Source organism: Papio anubis, chromosome 17, assembly GCF_008728515.1.
Source record: "Papio anubis isolate 15944 chromosome 17, Panubis1.0, whole genome shotgun sequence".
Taxonomy (NCBI): Eukaryota; Metazoa; Chordata; class Mammalia; order Primates; family Cercopithecidae; genus Papio; species Papio anubis.
This window is the reverse complement of record NC_044992.1, coordinates 73,348,709-73,361,211: the sequence shown is the minus strand read 5'-3', so window position 1 is coordinate 73,361,211 and position 12,503 is coordinate 73,348,709.

Sequence of the window (12,503 nt, the reverse complement as noted above, 5' to 3'; positions counted from 1 at the left end):
AGATGTCACTACAGGTCAGCAGCTGCCATCTAAGCAGCTTGCCCCATGCCAGCCAGGGCCACAGTCTAGAAACCCAGATGAGCAGGATGACTAATCTTGGCCCTTCCAGAAGCCCAGTCTAGCAGGAGAAAGGATTACTAAGTACCTAGCTTTAGTTGCTGTGAATGTGACAGGAAAATGTCATCAGTTCAGTGAGTTGGAATCAGGTTATCCCCAAGCAGGTGCCCTTGGCCTGGCCTCAGTGTTGGAGCAAGACCTGAGCAGGCTCATGCCAGGCAGGGGGGCTGCTCTCTGGGGCCGTGCTAGGACTGGCTCCCTGCTGCTTAGGAAGTGGAGAGGGCACCTGGTGGACTGGTATGATCAGCCTCTGCAGGGTGCGACAAATGCCAGGACTGACAGGCAGTACTGCTTTGGTTGTGCAGTAGTGATGTAACAGGCATTTGGAGGGAGGAATGACTTACTGGCGTTTGGGGCTTACTGGCATTCTCAGGAGTGAGGGGCATGGGAATGAAGTATCATGAGGCCTTGGGGGACTGGGTGGGTAGGTGTCGTTGCTGAGGGCTGTCAGCATCTGGAGTGCTCCGCATCGGACAGGCTGGGCAGAGGCACCAGCTGGCCCACAGGAGAGCACTGCCTAGAGCCAGACCTCTCCAGTTTGTCAGCTGATAGCACGTCGACACGTTGAGGTAGTGTCCACATGTGGCATGGTCTTGGGAGGGTTGGAGGTTATGGAAGTAGAGAAAATGATGTCATAGAAGCAATAGCTGGCATTTGCTGGTGGGTCTTTGAGGCAGGTGCTGCCGAGTGGTCAAAGGAGAATGACCTGATTCTGTTCCTGGGGTGGGGGCAGGGCTGGCCATTTATAACTAGGGTAGAGGCTGGGTCTAGAAGCCACTGGGGCTTTTGGTGGGCAGCAGGTCAGGTAGCTGGGCTGAGCCTCATCGTACCCAGCCTTCATTTCCTTATTCATAAAACACAAAACCTTACTTCCAAGGCTAGAGGACTATTTAATTTATCGTCCCATTGGGGGGCTTAGGAGACAGGAGCGGGCTTTTCCACTGACTGCACAGACAGCAAGTAGACCTGAGGTCTTGGCCAGCTGGGCTATCTGGTCCTCTCCTGAAGGGTGCTGCCAGTCCTCCGGGCACAGGGCCTTGCAGGGCAGACACTCCACACTGCCCAGCGCCCTGCTGCCCCCCCACCTGGTGACTGAGTGATGTTTTGCTCAGGCAGCAAGCTATAGCCAACAAACTGAACTGACAGCCTTTGCCCCATGGGCACTCACGGGGAACCTTCTCTGCCTCTGGCAGTCCTGTGGTTCCGTGGTGCCATGCGCCTGTAATCCCAGCTACTCCGGAGGCTGAGGCAGGAGAACCGCTTGAACCGGGATCGCGCCATTGCACTCCAGCCTGGGTGAAAAAGAGTGCAACGCTGTCTTGGAAAAAAAAGAAAGCACAGGGATTGACCCAGATGGGACATATGACTGAAGGGTGACAAAGCCAGATTACACTCAGGGTGTTCAAATGTGGGGAGAAAAGGGAAGCCCTGTTCTTCCTGGTCCCTTTCCCTGGCCTGCATGGGTTGAGAGTAGGAACTGGCCAGCCCCAGGCAGGAGAGGCAGCATTCCTGTGGGACTTGGAGCTCTTCCAGGGTGGCTCATGGCCTGCCCAGCTCTGTCTTCAGCCTGGGGTCCTTGGAGAGGGTCTCAGGTGTCAGCGTGCAGCTCCCACAGGTGCTCTGGCTTTTGGCTGGTGTGCACAGAGATCTAACAAGCAGTTTAGACTAGGAAGCTAATTGAATCATGTTCAGCCTCCTGTGGGTCAAGGGGCTACATTGTTGCTCTCAGAAATCCTTTCAGATCTCATGAGATGGTTATGTCTGTATCTGGCAACAGAGTTGTCATGTAAATGAGAAACTTTTGGTTCTTACCTGCAGTGAACTGATGGTCTGATACAGGAAACATACAAGTGATAGGTTGCAGTCTAGCCTAACGGGAGTGGAGTGTGGGGCATGGTGGGAACACAGGCTGCAAGAGCACTCTTCTCTCAGGCTGCACAAATGGTCAGCCAGTGTCCGAGGCTGCAGCGCTGCTGGATGTTCTACATACATTTCATTTATCCTCTCAGCAATCTAGTAATACAGTCCTTCATTTTAGAGGTTTTTTTTTTTTTTTTTTGAGGGAGCACTGAAACCTTCATCTTCCTGATTCAAGCAATTCCCCTGCCTCAGCCTCCTGAGTATCTGGGATTACAGGTGCCTGCCACCACGCCCAGCTAATTTTTGTATTTTTAATAGCGACAGGGTTTCACTGTGTTGGCCAGGCTGGTCTGGAACTCCTGACCTCGTGATCCGCCCGCCTCGGCCTCCCAAAGTGCTGGGATTACAGGCGTGAGCCACCGTGCCCCGCAGGAAGTTCATTTTCTTACCCCACAGATACGTGGAGCCTGCTGCACTCCAGGCACCATTTGAGGTGCCAGGGAAACCAGCAGTGAATGAAACACGAAATCTGTGCCCTGGTAGAGCACACATTCTAATGAGGAAAAGACAGAAGACAGTGAAATACAAGACGTCAGATGGTGAAAAGGCTGTGGAAGAAAACAAAGGGACCAGGGAGGAGCCGGGCGGGACCCGGCCAGTCTTAGTTCTTCAGGGTCAGGCCTGCCCTCAATAAATAAATGGGTATTGGGGGAAGCTTCACTGGCAGAGAATGGCAGGTGCAAAGGTCCCATGGTGGGAACACACTTGGAAAGCTCAAGAACAAGCCAGGCCCCCAGCATGGCCAGGGTGGGCAGTTGACACGGCATTAATATCTGGCCATGAAGGAAGGAGCCCTGTGAGGACATCACCCAGAGGTTGTGGTCTAGCCTGGGGAAGAGCCAGCCAGTGTGGGGAGGCCACAGGCTGGGGCCCGGCATGGAGGGCCTCGATGTAGATGACTCCTGAAGGCAGAGGACGTGGAGTAGACTGACTTCTGTTTTGTTTTAAAAATATATAAAATATAGGCCGGTCTTGGTGGTTCACGCCTGTAATTCCAGCACTCTGGGAGGCTAAGGAGGGCAAATCACAAGGTCAGAAGATTGAGACCATCCTGGCCAACATGGTGAAACCCCCGTCTCTACTAAAAATACAAAAATTAGCTGGGCATGGTGGTGCATGCCTGTAATCCTAGCTACTCGGGAGGCTGAGGCAGGAGAATCGCTTGAACCCGAGAGTCGGAGGTTGCAGTGAGCTGAGATTGTGCCACTGCACTCCAGCCTGGCGACTGAGTGAGACTCCGTTTCAAAAAAATATATATACACACACACACAGAGACATATACGTATATGTACACATATATATACATATATATAAAATACAAAGTGCTTTTTTTTTTTTTTGAGACAGAGTCTATCACCCAGGCTAGAGTGCAGTGGCGTGATCTCAGCTCACTGCAACCTCCACTTCCAAAATTCAAGCAATTCTTCCGCCTCAGCCTGCAGCCTCCTGAGTAGCTGGGACTCCACCTGTGCTCCACCACACCCAGCTAATTTTTGTATTTTTAATAGAGATGGAGTTTCACCATGTTGGTCAGGCTGGTCTCAAACTCCTGACCTCAAGTGCCCACCTCAGTCTCCCAAAGTGCTGGGATTACAGGTGTGAACCACTGTGAGCCACCACACCCAGCCTAAACTGTTCTTAAAACTGGTTTATACCTGAGTATGGTGGTGTTTCCTTGTAATCCAGCTACTTGGGAAGATTGCTTAAGCCCAGAGATTTGAATCCAGCCTGGGCAATACAGTGAGACCCTGTCCCACCAGCCCCCAATAAAAAGTACAAAAAAGAAAACCAGTTTTTTAGTTCAAAAAGTAGCATTCAGTAATCACAAAAGGGTATTTACCCTTTTGTGGTTCCATTTGGTACACATTGGTGCGAACCAAATTGCCTTCCCAGGACCCTCCGGGGAGAATGCTGTTACTTACTGCAGGATTGTCGGAAGTAAGAGCTTTATTGAGATGTAATTAACATTATGAAGTTCACCCACTTAAAGGCACTGCACAGGTCAGCGGCTTTCCCTATATTCACCGTGTCACACAGCCACCACCATCGAATTTCAGAAAAAAAAACCTACCCACTAGTTAGGCCAGGCGCGGTGGCTCACGCCTGTCATCCCAGCACTTTGGGAGGCTGAGGCGGGCGGATCACCTGAGGTCAGGAGTTTGAGACCGGCCTGACCAACATGGAGAAACCCTGTCTCTTACTGAAAATGCAAAATTAGCTGGGCGTGGTGGCACATGCCTGTAATCCTAGCTACTAGGGAGACTGAGGCAGGAGAATTGCTTGAACCTGGGAGGTGGAGGTTGCAGTGAGCCAAGATTGTGCCATTGCAGTCCAGCCTGGGCAACAAGAGTGAAACTCCGTCTTTAAAAAAACAACAAAAAAAACCTACCCACTAGCAGTCACTCCCTAGCCCCAGCAACCACTAACCTTCATTTTGTCTCTGGATTTGCCTATTCTGGACATTTCATAAAATCAGTGTCATTAGTATCTACCTTCTTTGACTTAACATAATAGATTTCTTTTTTTTGAGACGGAGGCGCTCTGTCGCCCAGGCTGGAGTGCAGTGGTGCAATCTCGGCTCACCGCAAGCTCTGCCTCCTGGGCTCAAGACATTCTCCTGCCTCAGCCTCCCAAGTAGCTGGGTCTACAGGCGCCCACCACAACGCCCAGCTAATTTTGTTTTTGTATTTTTAGTAGAGACGGTTTCATCATGTTAGCCAGGATGGTCTCGATCTCCTTACCTCATGATCCATCCACCTGGGCCTCCCAAAGTGCTGAGATTACAGGCATGAGCCACTGCACCCGGCCAGGTTTCTTTTTTTTTTTTTGAGACTGAGTCTGGCTCTTGTCAGCCTCAGGTTGGAAGGTGGTCGGATCTCAGCTCACTGCAGTTCACCCCGGGTTCACTTTTATTTTCTGTCTTCAGCCTCCCCGAGTAGCTGGGACTATTGTATGCCTCGCCACTCTCCTCGGCTAGTTTTTTTGTATTTTTTAGTAGAGACTGGTTTCACCTTGTTAGCCAGGATGGTCTCGACCTCCCTGACCTCGTGATCCTCCTGCCTCTCGGCCTCCCAAAGTGCTGGGATTACAGGCTTGAGCCGTCACCTCGCCCAGGTTTCTTTTTTTTTTTTTGAGACTGAGTCTGGCCTTGTCGCCCAGGCTAGAGTGCAGTGGCCGGATCTCAGCTCACTGTGCCCTCCGGCTTACTTCATTCTCCTGCCTCAGCCTCCCGAGATGCTGGGACCACAGGCCTCCGCCACCACGCCCGGCTAGTTTTTTGTATTTTTAGTAGAGACGGGGTTTCACCATGTTAGCCAGGATGGTCTCGATCTCCTGACCTCGTGATCCACCCGTCTCGGCCTCCCAAAGTGCTGGGATTACAGGCTTGAGCCACCGCGCCCGGCCCAGGTTTCTTTTTTTAAGAGACAGGGTCTCGCTCTGTCACTAGGCTGGAGTGTGGTAGCTCAATCATAGCTTACTGTAAATGCAAATCCTGGGGTCAAGCAATCTTCACACCTCAGCCTCCCAAGGAACTGGGACCACAGGCACATGCTGCCACATGCAGCAAAGCTGTTGTTTTTTCTTTTCTTTTTTTTTTTTTTTTTGAGATGGAGTTTCACTCTTCTCACCTGGGCTGGAGTGCCATGGTGCAATCTTGGCTCACTGCAACCTCTGCCTCCCGGGTTCAAGTGATTCTCCTACCTCAGCTTCCCAAGAAGCTGGGATTACAGGCACCCGCCACCATGCCCAGTTAATTTTTTTTCTTTTTTTTTTTTTTTTTTTTGAGACGGAGTCTCGCTCTGTTACCTAGGCTGGAGTGCAGTGGCATGGTCTCAGCTCCTTGCAAGCTCCGCCTCCCGGGTTCATGCCATTCTTCTGCCTCAGCCTCCTGAGTAGCTGGGACTATAGGCGCCTGCCACCTTGCCCGGCTAATTTTTTGTATTTTTAGTAGAAACAGGGTTCCACTGTGTTAGCCAGGATGGTCTCGATCTCTTGACCTCGTGATCCGCCCACTTTGGCCTCCCAAAGTGCTAGAATTACAGGGGTGAGCCACTGTGCCCAGCCACTAATTTTCTGTATTTTTAGTAGAGACGGAGTTTCCCCATGTTGGCTAGTCTGGCCTTGAACTCCTGACCTCAGGTGATCTGCCTACCTTGGCCTCCCAAAGTGCTGGGATTACAGGCGTGAGCCGCCGCGCCCGGCTTCCAGCCAGTGTTTTTTGTTTTTGTTTTTTGAGAGTCTCGCTGTCTCCCAGGCTGGAGTGTAGTGGCATGATCTTAGCTCACTGCAAGCTCCATCTCCTGGGTTCACACCATTCTGCCTCAGCCTCCCGAGTAGCTGGGACTACAGGCACCCACCACCACGGCCGGCAAATACGTTTTTAGTAGAGACGGCATTTCACCCTGTTAGCCAGGATGGTCTCTATCTCCTGATCTGCCCGTCTTGGCCTCCCAAAGTGCTAGGATTACAGGCGTAAGCCACCGTGCCCATCCCCAGCCAGCGTTTTTAAGGTGCATCTGTGTTGTACTATGTCTAAGACTATTCCTTTTTATGGCCGACTACTGGCATGGATATACCACGTTTTTTTTTGTCTATTCATCTGTTCATGGACATTGGGGTTGCCTCCAGTCCATGACTTTATAAGAATGATGCTGCTGTGAACATTTTTATATACATTTTATATTAACATCTTTTCAATTCTCGAGTAGAATTGCTGGGTCATGAGGTAACTAATTTTTTGAGGAACTGCCAGACTTTTCGAAGCAGCTGCAGCATTTTATATTTCTACCAGCAATGTATGAGGGTTCCAATTTCTCCACATTCTCACCAACACTCATCTTTTATAGTTTAGTCATCCTACTGGGTGTGAAGTAATATCTCATTGTGATTTTGCTTTGCAGTTTCTTCTTTGTAATTCTTTTTTTTTAAATGTCTTTAATCTCTATCTTTTTTATGTCTGGACTGAATAGACGTTACCATGGATAAATCGCCACCGTGGCAGATTTAGAAGGACTTTACTTGGAAACACACATATCCTAAATGGAATTAAATTTCCTATTATCAGTGGCATTCATCACATTCAACAAAGTAGCATCATAAAAGGTTGATTTTGTTGAGCATAATGAATACCTGAACTCCAGTTACATAAAGATGAGGATCATGTCTCTTCCTATTACCTTATGTCATTAAGTTTTATAGAAAAACTTGTCTCAGGCCAGGCACGGTGGCTCACGCCTGTATTTCCAGCACACTGGGAGGCTGAGGCAGGCAGATCACAAAGTCAGGAGATCGAGACCATCCTGGCTAACACGGTGAAACACCATCTCTACTAAAAATACAAAAAATTAGCCAGGCGTGGTGGTGGGCGCCTGTAGTCCCAGCTACTTGGGAGGCTGAGGCAGGAGAATGGCATGAAACCGGGAGGCAGAGCTTGCAGTAAGCCAAAATCGCACGACTGCACTCCAGCCGGGGTGACAGAGCGAGACACTGTCTCAAAAAAAAAGAAAAAAAAAAACTTGTCTGAAAAGTGCTATGATATTCTTCCTGAAATGGACATAGTACCATCTCAGTATCTTTAAAAAAAAAAAAAACTAAAAACTAAATTTTTAAAAATTGTGTTTTGAGACAAGGTCTCCCTCTGATGTCCAGGCTGGAGTGCAGTGGCACAAACACAGCTAACTGCATCCTGGAACTCCCAGGATCAAGGGATCTCCCACCTCAGCCTCCTTATGCTGGGACTACAGGCACCCACCACCGCGCCTGGCTGATTTTTAAAACTGTATAGATGGGGTCTCACCATGTTGCCCAGGTTGGTCTCGAACTCGTGCACTCTTCTTGCACTCTAGGGATCCTCCTGCCTTGGCCTCCCAAAGTGTTGGAATTACAGACGTCAGCCACCACACCCAACACAGCCTGTTAATGTCAGTCTATTTCTCTGTTTAACTACGAATTTCCTGAAATGTTACCATTTTTATATTCAGATTTATAGAAAAGAAGCTTTTGTCTTTTATGACCTTGACACTTTTGAAGGGTACTGTCAGCTGTTTCGTAGAATGTCCTTTGCATTGGGGACTCCGACCTTATGACTGGACAAGGGTTTTTTTTTTTTGGTTTTTTTTTTTTGAGATGGAGTCTCACTCTGTCTCCCAATTTGGAGTGCAGTGGTGTGATCTCAGCTCACTGCAACCTCTGCCTCCCAGGTTCAAGCGATTCTCCTGCCTCCGCCTCCCAAGTAGCTGGGATTACAGGCGCCCAACACCACGCCTGGCTAATTTTTGTATTTTTAGTAGAGACGAGGTTTCACCATGCTGGCCAGGCTGATCTTGAACTCCTGACCTTGTGATCCATCTGCCTTGGCCTCCCAAAGTGCTGGGATTACAGGCCTGAGCCACCATGCCCTGCTGGTTTATTTTTTGGCATGAATACCACAGCTGGGATGTCCTCTTCTCAATGCATAGTGGAGATGTGCACTGTCAGTCTGTCCAACTCTTGGTGGTGTTAGTTCAGGTGGCAGTTGCGGCTGCCGGGGCTTCTCCACTACATAGTTACATCCATAAATACCGTGGGGAGATACTTCCAGACTAAGTGAATGTCTGTTTCTCTTCCAAGTTTTACCCACTAATTTTTTTTTTTTTTTTGAGATGGAGTCTCACTCTGTTACCCAGGCTGGAGTGCAGTGGCACAATCTCAGCTCACTGCAACCTCCGCCTCCCAGCTTCAAGCAATTCCCACCTCAGCCTCCCAAGCAGCTGGGATTACAGGCACACACCACCATGCCCAGGTAATTTTTTTGTATTTTTAGTAGAGACGGGGTTTCACCATGTTGCCCAGGCCGGTCTTGAACTCCTGAGCTCAGGCAATCCACCCACCTCGGCCTCCCAAGGTGCTAGGATTACAGGCGTGAGCCACCGCACCCAGCCTACCCACCGATTTCAGCATCCACTGGTGGGTCTTGCAATGCAGTAATTATTAACTTAGTTTTCAAAGGTGATTTTTGCATTTTCCTCATTCCTTTGACGTTTATTAATTAGAATTCATCTCTAAGAAAGAGCAGTCCCTTCTCCAGCTTTTTTTTTCTGAGACAGGGTCTTGCTCTGTCGCTCAGGCTGCAGTGCAGTGGCTCAATCATGGCTCACTGCAGCCTCGACCTCCCGGACTCAAGTGGTCCTTCCATCTCAGCCTCCCGAGTAGCTAGAACCACAGGTGCTCACCACCATGCACAGCTAAGTTTTTGTATTTCTTGTAGAGATGGGGTTTCCTCATGTTGCTCAGGCTGGTCTCAAATTCTCGAGCTCAAGTGATCCGCCCGCCTTGGCCTCCCAAAGTGCTAGGATTGCAGGCATGAGCCACTGCGCCTGACCTACCATTTATTTCTTTAGATGTGTATATCAGTATGAACTCAAGGGATGTTTGAGTCTGTGAGTCGTAATCTGATACTGTCATGCTTTGGCCACTGGGAGCTCCTGGAGATTGTCTCCTGTGCCCCATCCTTATTTAAGCACTTCCTTATTTTGGGATGTCTTCGGTTTTCCTTGTCCCAGCTCTGGACCCAGCTACTTCTCCAGGGAGCCCTCCCTCACTGGAGACTGGGATTTAGCAACCAAGACCTGGGCACTGGCTGTGCTTGTTGCTTCTGGGCCCTCCTGGGACAGAGCTGGGAAGTGGATCTGTGACACGTGCTTATGCATTTACCCCCGTTGGTTTCTGTAGCTGTCCAGTTCCTACTGTTCCTGTCTCACCTGCCCCTTTCCTTATGTGTAGTTTCTTCCTGTGACGGGTAAACCTGGCTCTCAGATTGACACGACATTCACTTATGCCATGTCAGTGCTGTAGGTGAACTGTTCAACCTGTGCCCCCAGGAGGCACAGTCACTATGGAGGGCACCTTCCTTAATTGTGCACTGTTGTTTTTGTGTTTGACCTGTAGCGTCTACAGTACTGGTTTCAAAAGTTGCCTAGATGAGTTCCTTTCTTTCTTTCCACCTCCTGCTGCAAATTATGTGATTTGCATAATTTGTACATAGTTAGGTTCATTTGTTTGTATTCCTTTTGGCTTCCCCCATATCCTTGTTGACTTTTTCTTTCTTTTGTAATTTATGTATGTTATAATGAAATTTATATGAGGGTGTATAATTTTCATCAATGTTTATGGTTTACATGTATTAGCTGTTATTATTAAGAAGTCGCCCTGGGATTGACTGGCCAACCATTTGGTGAAAGATAGCAATAAATAATACATCATGAAAGATTTTAATGTAAAAATAAAGCCATGAAAGTACCAGGAAATAAATCTTTTCATTTTAATTACATCAGCTTGTCTGTGATCATGTAGCCTAAGGTAGGCTAGAGTTAATTTTTGTGTCATCTCTACACATTATTGAAGTGAATTATAAAATGTGGTAGCATGTTAATTACTTGTAAATTAATATCTATATATGAAAATTGATGTGAGCGTATATTTAGTATATAAATCCTTCATAAGTAATTCAAGTTACTCTCAATGATATCTTAAGACTTCAGATTCCTTTTTTTTAGCTTGTTTGAAAATATCAGCATCCAAGAGGTGATGCTGCTGCTTAAGGAAGAAACCCCATGTTTGCCTTGGAAGTCGTGAGGGCACTGACTTACAAAACTTGGGAAATAAAAGGAAGAATCAGGCATCTGTCTTTTCTGTATGAAGTATTTAATTTTGGGGCAACAATTGATGACAGGGGGTCCTTTTTAAAAAACATAAAGAACTCCAGCTAAGAAATACAGAAATAATTAGAAAATCAGGCCAGGCACGGTGACTCACGCCCGTAACCCCAACACTTTGGGAGGCCCAGGCATGAGAATCACTTGAACCCAGGAGGCGGAGGTTGCAGTGAGCCACGAGTGTGCCCCTGCACTCCAGCCCAGGCAAAAGAGCAAGACTTTCTCAAAAAAATCCCAAAATTAGAAAATCAGCATTTTGCAGTGCCCAATAAAATGATGCATGTGAGAAACAGTGAAAATTGACGACGACAGTTGAGGAGGCCACTGATAATGGGTGGACCGGACCAGCCCAGCTTCCCAAAACCAACCATACCTCACTACAGGTAGGACCAGAAGACAAGTCCAATGAGGTGAAGCAGCAGAAGGCCCCCAGCACTGCCTCTACAACTCGAACTGGGCTCATCCTGCCTAAGAAGGGCAGAGGATGGGAGAGGGTTCACAGGACACCGGAGGGATCAGCCCAGCAAATCCAGAACACAGGACATTGTCAGCAAAACACCTGCTCCTCAACACCTGAGTGGCACGAAGCACAGAAGAGGAAATGGAGGCAGTGGCCTCCCAGTGCACAGCGTGGCCTCTGTCCAGACCCTGATGTGGGGACACGATTGCAAGAAGAAGAAACTTGGGAAAAATTGAGCAGAGACTATTAGATGTCAGAAAGCATTGTCAGTTTTGGTGGGTGTGTTCATGGTATTGTTAGGTAAAAAAGAAGAGTCCCTATCTTTGCAGGACAGTAAGGACTTTTTATTTTTATTTTTTTTTTATTTTTTTATTTTTTTATTTTTTTTGAGACAGAGTCTCGCTCTGTCGCCCAGCCTGGAGTGCAGTGGCCAGATCTCGGCTCACTGCAAGCTCCGCCTCCCGGGTTTACGCCATTCTCCTGCCTCAGCCTCCCGAGTAGCTGGGACTACAGACGCTCGCCACCTCGCCCGGCTATTTTTTTGTATTTTTTTACTAGAGACGGGGTTTCACCGGGTTAGCCAGGATGGTCTCGATCTCCTGACCTCGTGATCCGCCCGTCTCGGCCTCCCAAAGTGCTGGGATTACAGGCTTGAGCCACCGCGCCCGGCCAGTAAGGACTTTTTAAACTTCTGTAAGTCACCAACCTGGGCAACATGGCAAAACCCATCTCTACAAAAAAAATACAAAAAGTACCCAGACTCATTGCTGTAACATTAAAAAAAAAAAAAAATTAACTGGGCATGGTGGTGCCACCTGTGGTCCCAACTACTTGGGAGGATGAGGTGGGAGGATCCCGTGAGCTCCAGAGGTCGAGGCTGCCAGGAGCCAAGATTGTGCCGCTGTACTGCCTGGATGACAGAGCAAGACCCAAAAAACAAAAACTTCTGTAAATCAGACAGTCTCACAAACTCAAACAGAACCTTGGGAAACAATTACCACCAAGAACATGAATAGGCAGTTCACAAACATGGAAAAAGCTGGAAGCTGGACAAAGTAGTACATGCCTATAGTCCCAGCTACCTGGGAGGCTGAGGTAGGAGGATCACTTTAGCCCAGGAATTTGAATCCAGCTCGAACAACATAGATCCTATCTTAAAAAGTTTCGGCCGCGTGTGGTGGCTCATGCCTGTAATCCCAGCACTTTGGGAGGCTGAGGCCGGCAGATCACAAGGTCAAGAGATCGAAACCATCCTGGCCACAATGGTGAAACCCCGTCTCTACTAAAAATACAAAAATTAGCTGGGCATGGTG